Raw genomic sequence first — 12962 nt, 5'->3', positions numbered from 1 at the left:
TGCCCTGGGGCACAGACTTCAGTTGTGATCACAGTTTCTGCACACTCCTGTATCCCACTTTATCTCCTGACTTTTAACACAGACTCAACGCTTCCTTTACTCTCTGACTAGCACATGTGTCACTGGGCTGTGTCCCACAGAGTGATGGATCGTCTGCTTTCCTCGTGCCAAAGGTCAGGCTGCTTCCAATAAACAAGTTTTGGGTGACTATCTCCTTGCCTAACTCTGTTTCCTCTATTTCATGTTTACCTTCCTTGATCCGGGATTCTAGAGATGAGATTGGAGTGTTAAAGAGTACCAGGTTTACAACCCTAAGTGCACACAGTTCATCAGCTCTCTCCTTGGGCTAATCTAATCTAGGATATATTGAGTAATTTTCCTGATAATTACTGATCAGTGCTGATTGGTTCTGGTTGGTGTCTGGTGATGGTAGACACCCATGAATTTCCCCGGGTCTGTGATTCTTCTCACTGACACCAGCAAAAATCAAAAATGCCAAATCACTAGCCTCATCTTCACGGTGTGTTCGATCTGTTATCAAGATTTACACATTTAATAACTGTAAAAAGATGCCTCATTTTCAATTTTCCTTTATTTCTAATGGGATTGAATATGTTTGAGCAGTAGCAGAGAGAGAACTGGAACTGAACACCATCCCTAAGCTCAGGAAGTGGCAAGGACGGCTCTCCTGCGGTCAGGGATGCCTGGCAGACTCAGCTTCCCTCACTGACTGGCCTCTGTGCATCCCAGGAGCCTGCAGAGGGTCTGCAGTCTGGGCTGAGAGGTCAAGATATGACTGCAATGCTCTACTGGTCACTGGTCCAAGCCGTGGCACCTGGCCAGGTACGTGTGCTATGCTCTGACTAGCAGGGATGTGAATAGCCTCTGGTAATTTCTGGCTCCTGGGGGGTAACCAGCCTGCAGGTTAAGATTTCAAGCCTGGTCATCTTGTGGAGCTTTCATCTTTGCCATCAGATCCTGATTCTATTTGGTGAAGGGCTGTGTTTACAGTCCAGGTTAAAGATGCTATTCCCTGCTCTCCCAACCTCCTTTGCAACAAGCAGTGGTCCCGTGATCCTGTTCTGCCCAATGTGAAGACTTCTTTTGAAAAAAAATTAATTTTTGAGCAGTCTTATGTTTACAGAAAAACCAAGCAAACACAGCTTTGTAAATCTTTTAATTAAAAAAAAAATGTTTTTAACTAAGAAGAAGGTATCAGTTCCCAGATGCCCCTTATCCCTTCAAAAGTTTCATCTATTATCAACATCCGGCATTAATGTATGGCACATTTGTTGCGATCAATGAGCTAATATTGACATATTATTATTCACTGAATTCCATAGTTCACCTTCGAGTTCCCTCTTGGTGTTGCACATTCTATGGGATTTGACAAATGTATAATGACATGTATCCACCATCATCATATTATACAGAATAGTGTCTTGGCCTAAAAATCCCCTTGGTGTGCTCCACCTATTCATCCTTCCCTCTCCCCAAATCCAAACTGCTGAAAACCACAGCTCTTTGTGCATACATTTTTCTTACTGAAGTACAGTTGATTTGCAATGTTGTGACAATCTCTGCTGTATAGCAAAGTGACTCAGTTATACACACACACACACACACACACACACACACACACATATATATATTCTCTTCCATTGTGGCTTATCACAGGAGGTTAGATATAGTTCCCTGTGCTATACATTAGAACCTTGTTCATCCATTCTAAATGTCATAGTTTACATCTGCTAACCACGAACTCCCGGTGCATCCCTCTGCCTCTCCCCTTGGCAACCACAAGTCTGTTCTCTGTCTGTGAATCTGTTTCTATTTTATACATGGGTTCACGTGTGCCATCATTTTAGATTCCACATTTAAGTGATATCATATGATATTTGTCTTTCTGACTTCACTTAGTATGATCATCTCTAGTTGCATCCATGTTGCTGCAAATGGCATGATTTCCTTCTTTTTCATGGCCGAGTAGTATGTATACCTTTTTTATGGTTCATGAAATACACATAACAAAATTTACCATCTAACCATTTTTAAGTGTACAGTTCAGAGGTATTAAATACATTAAATATAAATAAATGCTACCATCAACATCATTTATCCTCTTAACTCATTTCACCCTGTAAAACTGAACTTCGATATCATGAAACATTGGCACCCAATCTTCCCCTCCTCCCAGCCTCTGGCAACCACCATTCTTTCTGCCTCTATAAATCTGACTACTCTACCTACCTTATATGAGTAGAATCATAGTGTTTGTCTTTTTGTTACTGGTCTATTTTACTTAACACAATGTCCTCAAGATTCATCTATCTTATAACATATTGCAAAATTTCCTTCTTTATTAAGACTGAATAACAGTCCTTGTATGTATACACCCATATTTTGCTTACCCATCCATCAAAGGACACTTGCTTCCACTTTCGGACTATTGTGAATAATGCTACTGTGAACACGGATGTACAGCATCTCTTCCAGACTCTGCTTCAGTTCTTTGGAGAATATACGTAGACATGGAATTATGGGACCATATGGCAGTTCTATTCTTAATTTTTTGAGGACCCACCATACCTTTTTCCACAGCAGCTATACCATTTTACATTACCACCAACAGTGCACAAGTGTTCTAATTTGTCCATTTCTTTGCCAACACCTGTGATTTTCTGGTTTTTTGATAGTACCCATCCTAATGCGTGTGAGGTGGTATCCCATTGTAGTTTTGATTTTCAATTCCTTTATGAGCATCTTTTCATATGCTAATTAGTCATTCATATATTTTCTTTGGAAAAATATCTATTCAAGTTCCTCACCAATTTTTTAAATAGGTTGTTTTTTTGTTTTGTTTTTTGATGTTGAGTTTTAAGAGCTCTTTCTATATTCTGCATATTAATCTTTGTCAGATATATCATTTGCCGATGTTTTCTCCCATCCTGTGGGTTGTATTTTTACTATGTTGACAGTGACTTTTGATGCAAAGTTAATTTTCATGACGTCAACTTTGTTTACTCTTCCTTCTGCTAAGTGTGCTCCTAGTGTCACACCCAAGGAATCACTGCCAACTCCAATGTTATACAAACTTTGTCCTATATTTTATTCTAAGAGTTTTGTAGCTTTTCAGCTCTTAAGTTTAGGTCTTTGGTCTCTTGCGTATATGGTATTAGTGTGGGTCTGACGTCTTTCTTTTGTAAGGGGATATCTAATTTTCCCAGCATGTGTTGAAAAGACTGTCCATTCCCCCGAATGGACAATGGGGGAATGGACAGTTTTTCCACTGAATGGTCTTGGTCTTCTTATCAAAAAATCATTTGACCATACATGCAGGTGTTTATTTCTGAGCTTTCTATTCTATTCTCTGGCTTTATGCCAATACTATGTTGCTTTGCTTACATAGTTTTGTGATAATTCTTTAAATTAGGAAGTGTAAGTGCTCTGTCTCTGTTCTTTGTCAAAATTGTTTTAGCTGTTGAGGTTCCAATATAAATTTTAGGATGTGTTTTTCTCTTTCTGTGAAAGCTATCATTGGACTTTTGATACAAATTGCACTGGATCTGTACATTGCTCTGGATAGTATCGACATCTTAACAATATTGTCTTCCAAGCCATGAACACTGGAAGTTTTTCAATTTATTTACATCATCTTCAATTTCTTTCAGTGATGTTTTGCTGTTTTCGGTGTATGAGTCTTTCACCTCCTTTTTACTAAAGAAGGTAATTCCTTGGTATTGCATTCTTTTTGATGCCATTATAGATGGAATTGTTTTTTGAATTGTCTGTACAGAATTGTGTCATGTATGGAGATTATGGGTTTACTTTGTATACTGCAACTTTACTGAATTCATTTATTAAGTTCTAACAAGTATTTTTGTGGAATCTTTAGGGTTTTCTACATATAAGATCATTATCTGCAAACAGTGATCATTTTACTTCTTCCTTTCCAATTTGGATGCCTTTTATTTCTTTTTCTTGCCTAATTACTTTGACTAGAACTGCCAGAACTATTTGAAAAAAAGTGATTAAAGTAAGTATCCTTGCCATGTTTCTGACCTTAGAGAAAAAGCTTTCAGTCTTTCATCACTAAGTACACTGTTGGCTGTGGGTTTTTCCATATATGACCTTTATTGTGATGAAGTATTCCTTCTAGTCCTCATTTACTGAGTGTTTTCTTTTTAAATCATGAAAACATATTGGATTTTGTGAAATTCTTTCCTGCATCAATTGAGATGATACAGTGGGTTTATTTCCCTTCATTTCGTTGATGTGGCACATTAAATTGATTGATTTTAGTATGTTGAAACATTTTTCCATTTAACAAATAACTCTCACTTGGTCGTGCTGTATAATTTTTTTTAACATGCTGCTAAATTCTGTTTGCTCATATTTTGTTGATGATTTTTGCCTCGGTTTTCATGAGGGATATTGTTCTGTAGTTTTATCTTCTACCTTTGTCTGGCTTTGGTGTCAGGGCAACGCTGTTCTCATAGAATGAGTTGGAAAAGTGTTCCTTCCTCTTTGATTTTTTGGAAGAATTTTAGGAGTATTAGTGTTCATTCTTAAAATGTCTGGTAGAATTCACCAGTGAAGCTGTCAGGTCCAGAACTTTTCTTTATTGGGAGATATTTTATTCTGCTTCAATCTGCTTACTAGTTTTAGGTCTATTCAGATTATCTGTTTCTTTATAATTTATTCTTGGTAAATTTTGCATTTCTAGGAATTTGTTCATTTTATATTTCTCTAATTTGTTGGCATGCAGTTGCTCACATCATGAGAAACGCTGGGCTGGAGGAAGCACAAGCTGGAATCAAGATTGCCGGGAGAAATATCGATAACCTCAGATATGCAGATGACACCACCCTTATGGCAGAAAGTGAAGAGGAACTCAAAAGCCTCTTGATGAAAGTGAAAGTGGAGAGTGAAAAAGTTGGCTTAAAGCTCAACACTCAGAAAACGAAGATCATGGCATCCGGTCCCATCACTTCATGGGAAATAGATGGGGAAACAGTGGAAACAGTGTCAGACTTTATTTTTCTGGGCTCCAAAATCACTGCAGATGGTGACTGCAGCCATGAAATTAAAGACGCTTACTCCTTGGAAGGAAAGTTATGACCAACCTAGATAGCATGTTCAAAAGCAGAGACATTACTTTGCCAACAAAGGTTCATCTAGTCAAGGCTATGGTTTTTCCTGTGGTCGTGTATGGATGTGAGAGTTGGACTATGAAGAAGACTGAGCGCTGAAGAATTGATGCTTTTGAAGTGTGGTGTTGGAGAAGACTCTTGAGAGTCCCTTGGACTGCAAGGAGATCCAACCAGTCCATTCTGAAGGACATCAGCCCTGGGATTTCTTTGGAAGGAATGATGCTAAAGCTGAAACTGCAGTACTTTGGCCACCTCATGCGAAGAGTTGACTCACTGGAAAAGACTCTGATGCTGGGAGGGATTGGGGGCAAGAGGAGAAGGGGACGACAGAGGATGAGATGGCTGGATGGCATCACTGACTCGATGGACGTGAGTCTGAGTGAACTCCGGGAGTTGGTGATGGACAGGGAGGCCTGGCGTGCTGCGATTCATGGGGTCGCAAAGAGTCGGACACGACTGAGTGACTGATCTGATCTGATCTGAATTGTTCACTGTACTCTCTTATACTTTATTTCTGTAGAATTTGTAGTAATGTCCCCACTTACATTTTTAAAATTTTATAATTGCAGTCTTCCCTCTTCCTTTTCTTGATTCTAACTAAGGTTTGTCAATTTTGTTGATGCTTTTAAAGAACCAATTTCTGATTTCATTAATTTTCTATACAATTTTTCTATTCTTCATTTCATTTATCTCTGCTCTAATCTTCATTATTTCCTCCCTCCTGCTAGCTTTGGGTTTAGTTTGTTCCTCTTTCTCTAATTCTTTATGTTGTAAAGTTAGACTATCAATTTGCAATCTTTCTTGTTTACAACTATAAATACCTTCTTAACACCACTTTCACTGCATCACATGGGTTTTAGTATATTGTGTTTTCATTTCATTCATCTCTAGTTATTTTCTAATTTCTCTTGTGATTTGTTTTTTGAGTGATTGATTGTTTAAGAGTTTAAAAATTAAGTATAGTTTCCACAAGTTTACAAATTTTCCAGTTTTCCTTCTATTATTTATTTCTAAATTCATTCAGTTTTGATCAGAGGATATATATCACATTATATCTATCTTTTCAAATGTTGAGACTTTGTGACCTAATTCCATTATATTTGAAAAAAAAACCCATGAATTTTAAAGAATGTGTATTGTGTTGTTGTTGGGCAGAGTGTGCTGTATTTGTCTGTTAGATCTAGTTGGTTTAACGTGTTGTTCAAGTCCTCTATTTCCTTACTACTGAGAGTGAGATATTGAACTCTCCTACTGTTATTGTAGAACTTTGTTTCTCACTTTAATTCTGTCAAGTTTTGCTTCATAGATTTTGATGGTCTGCCATCAGGTACATAAATGTTTATATACAATTATTTTTCTTGTATTGAATCTTTTATTAATATACAAGGTTCTTCTTTGTCTCTTGTAAACTTTTTTATTTAAAGTCTATTTTGGGGAATTCCCTGGTGAACCTGTAGTTAAAACTCCGTGCTCCCAATGAAGAGAGCCTGGGTTCGATCTCTGGTCAAGAAACTAGGTCCCACATGTCATAACTAAGAATTCAAATGGTGCAACTAAACATTTTACGTGCTCCAACAAAGATCAAAGATCCCGCATCCTACAACTAAGATCCAGTGCAGCCAAATAATTAAATATTTTTAAACGTTTAGTTTCTTAAAAAATATACTCAAGAAGGCAATGGCGGGGGGGCGGGTGAAGGTACAAAGAACTAAAGGAAATTAGGAAAAAATGTATTAACAAAATTATAATATCAACAAAGAGAAAATCTAAAAAGAAACCAAAAGGAAATTCTTGAGCTTGAAGTATAATAACTGAAATGAAAAATCCATTAGAAGGGTTCAACAGCAGATGTAAGTAAGCAGAAAAAATGATCAGTGGACTTGAATATAGAGCAGAAATAAAAAAGCATGAGACAAAACTGACAAGACTATGAGACTTTAGGACACTATCAAGCAAAGCAACATATACATTATGGGAGTCCAAGGAAGAGTAGAGACAGAAAAGGGAAGAAAGATTATTTGAAGAAATAATGGCCAAAAACTTCCCAGATTTTCTCAAAGATATAAATCATTGCTTCAAGTAGAATAAACACAAAGAGATCCATACCAGGATACATTATATATAATCAACTGTCAAAGGCCAAAGACAAAGAGATAACCTTGAAAGCAGCAAGAGAAAAGTGACGCATCATGTATAAATTTGCTTCAGTAAGATTATAAAGTGATTTCTCATCAGAAACTTTGGAAGCCAGAGGCAGTAAGGTATTACTTGTTTAAAGTCCTGAAAGAAAGTAACATCAATAATACTATATATATCATACTTACCCTTCAATAATAAGGAAGAAATTAAGAAATTCCTAAATAAACAAAAGCTGAAAGAGTTCATTACCACTAGATCGGCCCTACATGAAATACTAAAGGGAGTTCTTCAGGTTGAAATGAAAGGGCACAGAACTCAAAGATACTTAAAGAAATATAGGTCTCTAGTAAAGTAAATATATGTGCAAATATAGAAGCCAGTATTGTTGCAACTTTGGTTTGTAACTGTATTTTTAAATTTGCTACATGATTTAAAAGACAAATTCATGAAAATTATAATTTGATTTTTATTGGTCAAACACTGTAAGAAGATGTTATTTGTGACATCAGTAATATAAAGTGAAGATGAAGTTGTATAGGAATAGAGTTTTGTATTCTTTGACATTGTTATCATCAATTCAGATTAGATAGTTGTATTTTAGGATTTGAGAGCTGACTCATTTGAAAAGCCCCTGATGCTGGGAAAGATTGAGGGCAGGAGGAGAAGGGAATGACAGAGGATGAGATGGTTGGATGGCCTCACCGACTCAGTGGAAATGGGTTTGGGTGGACTCCGGGAGTTGGTGATGGACAGGGAGGCCTGGTGTGCTGCAATTCATGGGGTAGCAGAGTCGGACACGACTGAGCGACTGAACTGACTGACTGATTTTAGGATTTATATTTAATGTCCATGCTATCTACCAAAAAACGCAGCTATACACTATAAACAAGAGAAAACAAGAACAGAATCAAAATGTGTCATTACAAAGAAATCAACTCGGAAAGAATTGAAAGCAGAAATAGTTGTACACCAATGTTCATTGCTGCACTATTCACAACAGCCCAAAGGTGGAAACAACCCAAGCACCCATCAACAGGTGAATGGATAAAATGTGGCATATACAGGCTTGGAATATTATTCAGCCACAAAAAAGGAATGAAATTCTGATACATGCTACTACATGGATGAAACTCAAAGATATTAAACTAGATGAAATAAGCCAGACACAAAAGGACAAATACTGTATGATTCCACATATATGAGGACCCTAGAGTGGTCAAACTCCTAGAGACAAAAAAATAGAATGGTGGTTTCCAGGAGCTCCTAGAGTGGGTTGGAAGTTATCATTTAATGGGTATAGAGTTTCAGTTTGGGGAGGTGAAAAAGTTCTGGAGGTGGATAGTAGTGAATCCACAACAATGTGAATTTACTTCATATACTTCACCTTTCAGCAATGTAGATCATACACTTAAAATGATTAAGATGATCAAGTTTATGTTATGTATGCTTTACCACAATTACAAAAAAAAAAAAGATGGCAGGGCAGGAAGATGGAATAATCTGGATCCATAATGGTACTGCAGTGACGTTGCTCCAAGTCTACAGTCATCCAGTTGTTCTGACCCTTGTTCATTCACATCCTTATCCTGGAGTTTCTCTTAACACAGCTATATGCACTCCTGAGTAACATGCCTAGAAGCCCCTGCTCTCTCCCACCTGGTTCTCAGCATGCCCTCCCCTATTGTTGCTTGCAGGACTCCATGGACATTTTGAGCCTGATAACTCTTCAATGTGGGAGCTGCCCTGGGCTCTGTAGGATTTAAGAGCATCCCTAGCTTCAACCCCCTAGATCGCAGGAGCATCCACCACTCCCACATGTGATGATTTAAACTCTCCACTCCTTGCCAGAGGCCCCTTTGGGGCAAATCACCCCAGTTGAGAACTATGGCCCTATGCAGCCTTTGCTAAGCCAGCTAACCTGCTCACTGCTCTGCAAATGTGCTGTGGGTCCCTTTCCCCCAGCTCAGCTGTGATGCCACAAAACCCCCTCAAAGTCCTCCCCAAACCTGCCTGTCCTTCACAGCTCGCATGGAATTCTCCATCGCGGTGGGGACTTTGCCCACAATCCCCGGCCCATGCAGGCTGGCCATATGCTCCAGCCATCACACCACTTGGCTTCTCGGTTGCCTTATGTTTGTGTTTTGCTCTTGGAAGCTGAGTTCCTGGTTCCTGGAAGATATTGAACATATAAGGGTCCAATCTATGTATTTCAGTGAACGTATGAGACTATCTTTCCCTGGAACTCAGTCGCAGTCTGGATGCACTGGTGTGGAAGCCAGAAAGCTCAAGGCTGTCTGGTCCTTTGTCCCTATCCCCTGCAGGGAAGCTATCGGCATCTTGGGAGCCTGTTTCCCCAGCCCACTGCTGAGGCAGGGAAGGCCTGCAGGTTCACACGAAGGATGGCCCAGGCCCACAGCCCAGTCTCCACCTTGAGTCACAGAGGTGACTTGAAGGGAGTGTCCAGCCCTTCGGGTCGGGGAGCAGAGTCCAGCCTGCTTGGCACATCCTTCCTTTCACTTTTAAATGGAAATAGTGCTCAAGAGCCTCAGTTGGAGAGGAGAGAGGGTTATGAAAATGAATGACCCCCAAGGGACCAGGGACACTCTCAGGGGAAAAGCTTTTATCAACACCTGTGAGTCCCAGTTCCTGAGCCCAGGAACCCACTGACAACTCAGCATGGTGCCTGCCTCCAAGAGCTCCCAGGCCAGGGTAGAGACAAGGGGTCAGAGAAAACCCTAATGAGGTCAAGGGCAGTATTAGAGACATACTGAGAAAAAAATGCCCAGCCCAGGCTGGAAGTCAGACAGTCTTCCTGGAGGAGGCCATGTCCAGGCCACAAAGGTTTCACACTCCAGGGCTGTCAAATTTAGTAAATATGGAGGAAGACACCCAGGGAGATATTTTTTCTAACTTTGACCAGGCCACACAGCATGTGGGATCTTAGTTCCCCGACCAGGGATAGAACCCAACCCCCTGCATCCCTGCATTGGAAACACAGTCTTAACAGCTGGACCCCCAGGGAAGTCCTGACCAGTGGGATTTAAATTTCAAAGCAGCAGCTAATAATGTTTTAGTATGTCATAAACATTGCATGGGATATATTTAGGTTAGAAAGTTATAGGCTTCATCACTGCACCTCACAGATCAAGGTCAGACTCAGAGAAGGGACAGGGCAGGGCTGAGCCTTGGGTTCCAGAGTAGAGCCCACTGATCTGAGCACCCTCCCACTCTGCCACTTAACTGGGCAGCCCTAAGCTGCCTACTTATTCTCTCTGAACCTCAGTTTTCCAATCTGTAAAATGGGATGGGTGTGTGGCCATTAAAGCTTGCCTCTTAAGGGCTGGTCTGGGATCCCACAGCATCAGGCTCCCTCAGGAGGGAGGTTGTTAGAAATACAGAATCTCTGGCCCTGCCCCAAGCCAGCTGGATGAAACCTGCCTTCCGAGAAGAAGACTCTGTGATCCAGGTGTGCATTTAAGTTTGAGGGTGCTGTGAGCAGAGCCACCCCATGGGACCCAGGGGCCGACACAGAGCCAGGCACAGTGGTGCGGGGAGGGCTCCCAGGCTGCCTGGCCTCCTTGGCACATCTCACACACACAGACACTCAGAGGGGGTACTTTTTACCTGCACTTACAGCTGAGACCCCAGAAGAGGCCAAGAAAGGTGAGATGCCTCCCTGGAGGTCAGGCTGGCCGAGCTCAGGTGCCACAAAGGCAGTTCTTAGGATTGAAGGCCTTCGACATGCCCACACTCTCCAGCTCAGCCATGCCATGTTAATCTCGCTGCTTCTCACTGGCCTTGTGAGTGGACTCATGGACAGTCACTCAAGCTCTGAAGAGGTTCTGAGGTTCAATGAGGTTGAGTCTGCCCAGCGAGGTGCCTGGCACACCGTGGGAGGCTGGGCAGAGGCACCTGTTCCTGCCCAGAAGGATCACTTCCTTTTCCACAGAAAAATCACTGTGGCAAAAAACGAGAAGCAGCTCCCAGCCCCACTGGCAGCCAGGACACCCCAAGGCTTTTTTCTGGGGGAAAGAGGCATTTGGCAGGAGCACCTCCTGGCACAAATTCAATTTAATTGGCGTTACCTCCAGGAGAAACTGCTCCTACAGACCAAAGTCCCGAGACCAACTAATTCCCCAAATGCTGAGTCACTGATCCTCAACAGATGGGGGAGAAAATTAGCTGAAATAGGAAATGCACTTGAATTGGTTTGTGCTCTGGGTCCAGAGGTTTCTAGGGACACTCTGTTGCCCATGTGTTATCACCATGGCTACTCAGCTATCTGATCAGGGTGTTCCCCTGCTTCAAATTCACCAGCACCTTTTGAATGTTTAATATGTAGCTGTATCGTCCTTTAAAAATAATTCAGGAACTTTCCTAGTGGTCTAGTGGTTAAGACTCCACACTTTCAATGCAAGCGATGTGGGTTTGATTCCTGGCCGGGAAACTAAGATCCCATGTGCTGCGTGGCACAGCCAAAACATAAAAAAAAATTTAAATAAAAGACATCAGTTTAGTTTTTCAGTTTTTCCCTGTTTCAGTGATGATCTCCTTGGTTTTCTTTTTATCCCCAAACGTGCCCAGGCACCCTCCCCCCTGGAGCACTTTCACTGTCCCCAACCCCCCTTCCAGTCTCACCTGACTCCTCCAATAGGGTGAGGCCCCAGGTAACCCTCCTGGCACCTGGGTGTCCCAGAAGGGAGATAATCTAGCCACAAGTGCGCCTGGCCAGAGGGCACTACCCACTCCCTCCCGCCTCCAGCCCAGCATCTACACCTGGCAGCCCCAAGTGATGGCGGAGCAGACAGATGCTTCGTGGAGTCTGCAGCTTGGGGAAGTTGGGATGCACTGAAAGTTTGGTTTTCAACCCCTCTAAAGCTCCTCGCATGCAGGGACTGGGCTCTGTCCATCTCCCCTAAGTCCAAGCACAGAGCCAGGAACACAAGGGCACCCATTCAAGCCTATGCGTGGGTGGGATTGTGCCAGCCAGAGGTGTGGAACTTCCCTGCACTCTGCTGACCCCTTTGCCATGAGCCCTGTACGTCAGCCAGCCTGGAACCTGCTGGAAACCTGCCGAGCTTATCTATTGTTCAGTGACCTCTTTCCTTCCAAACTCAGCTCACTTATCACGTGCATGCCCATGTCCCATGGCCTGTTCCATTCTATTTTGGACACACTTATCAAGGGCAGAGGTTTTGGTATCAGATAGACAAGTTCAACCCCTGAGAGCCCGTTTCCCTGTGTGTAAGTGGAGAGCAGAGCCTCCTCCCAGGGCTGTGTGATTGTATGAGACCTCTACACACCTTTCCTCTGCAGTTCCAGGCCACAGGAACACACCATTCTCTTGACCAGGCCCAATTCACAGATTCCACCAAGTGCCAGGGCCTGTTCCAGCCAAGCGTGGGTTATATAAACACAGAACAGGGTTATGTGAAGTGCCTAGGATGGCACCCACTCCCAAGCTGGTGAGACCAGGCTACTCCTTCACGGGGGTGGACAGTGGGCCAGCCTGGGACACCAGAGCAGGCCTGTGCTGTCCAAATCCTGTCCTCTTCACCCACCCTGTGACCTGTTGCCAGGTGAGTTCTGAGCCTCAACCGCCCCACCCAGAACTTGGGAGCAGCCCCGATGTTGGTAGAACACTCAGCGCAGGTCTCAGCACACACCTTG

Source organism: Bubalus kerabau, chromosome 8 (assembly GCF_029407905.1).
Source record: "Bubalus kerabau isolate K-KA32 ecotype Philippines breed swamp buffalo chromosome 8, PCC_UOA_SB_1v2, whole genome shotgun sequence".
Lineage (NCBI taxonomy): Eukaryota > Metazoa > Chordata > Mammalia > Artiodactyla > Bovidae > Bubalus > Bubalus kerabau.
This window is presented reverse-complemented; position numbering follows the sequence as displayed.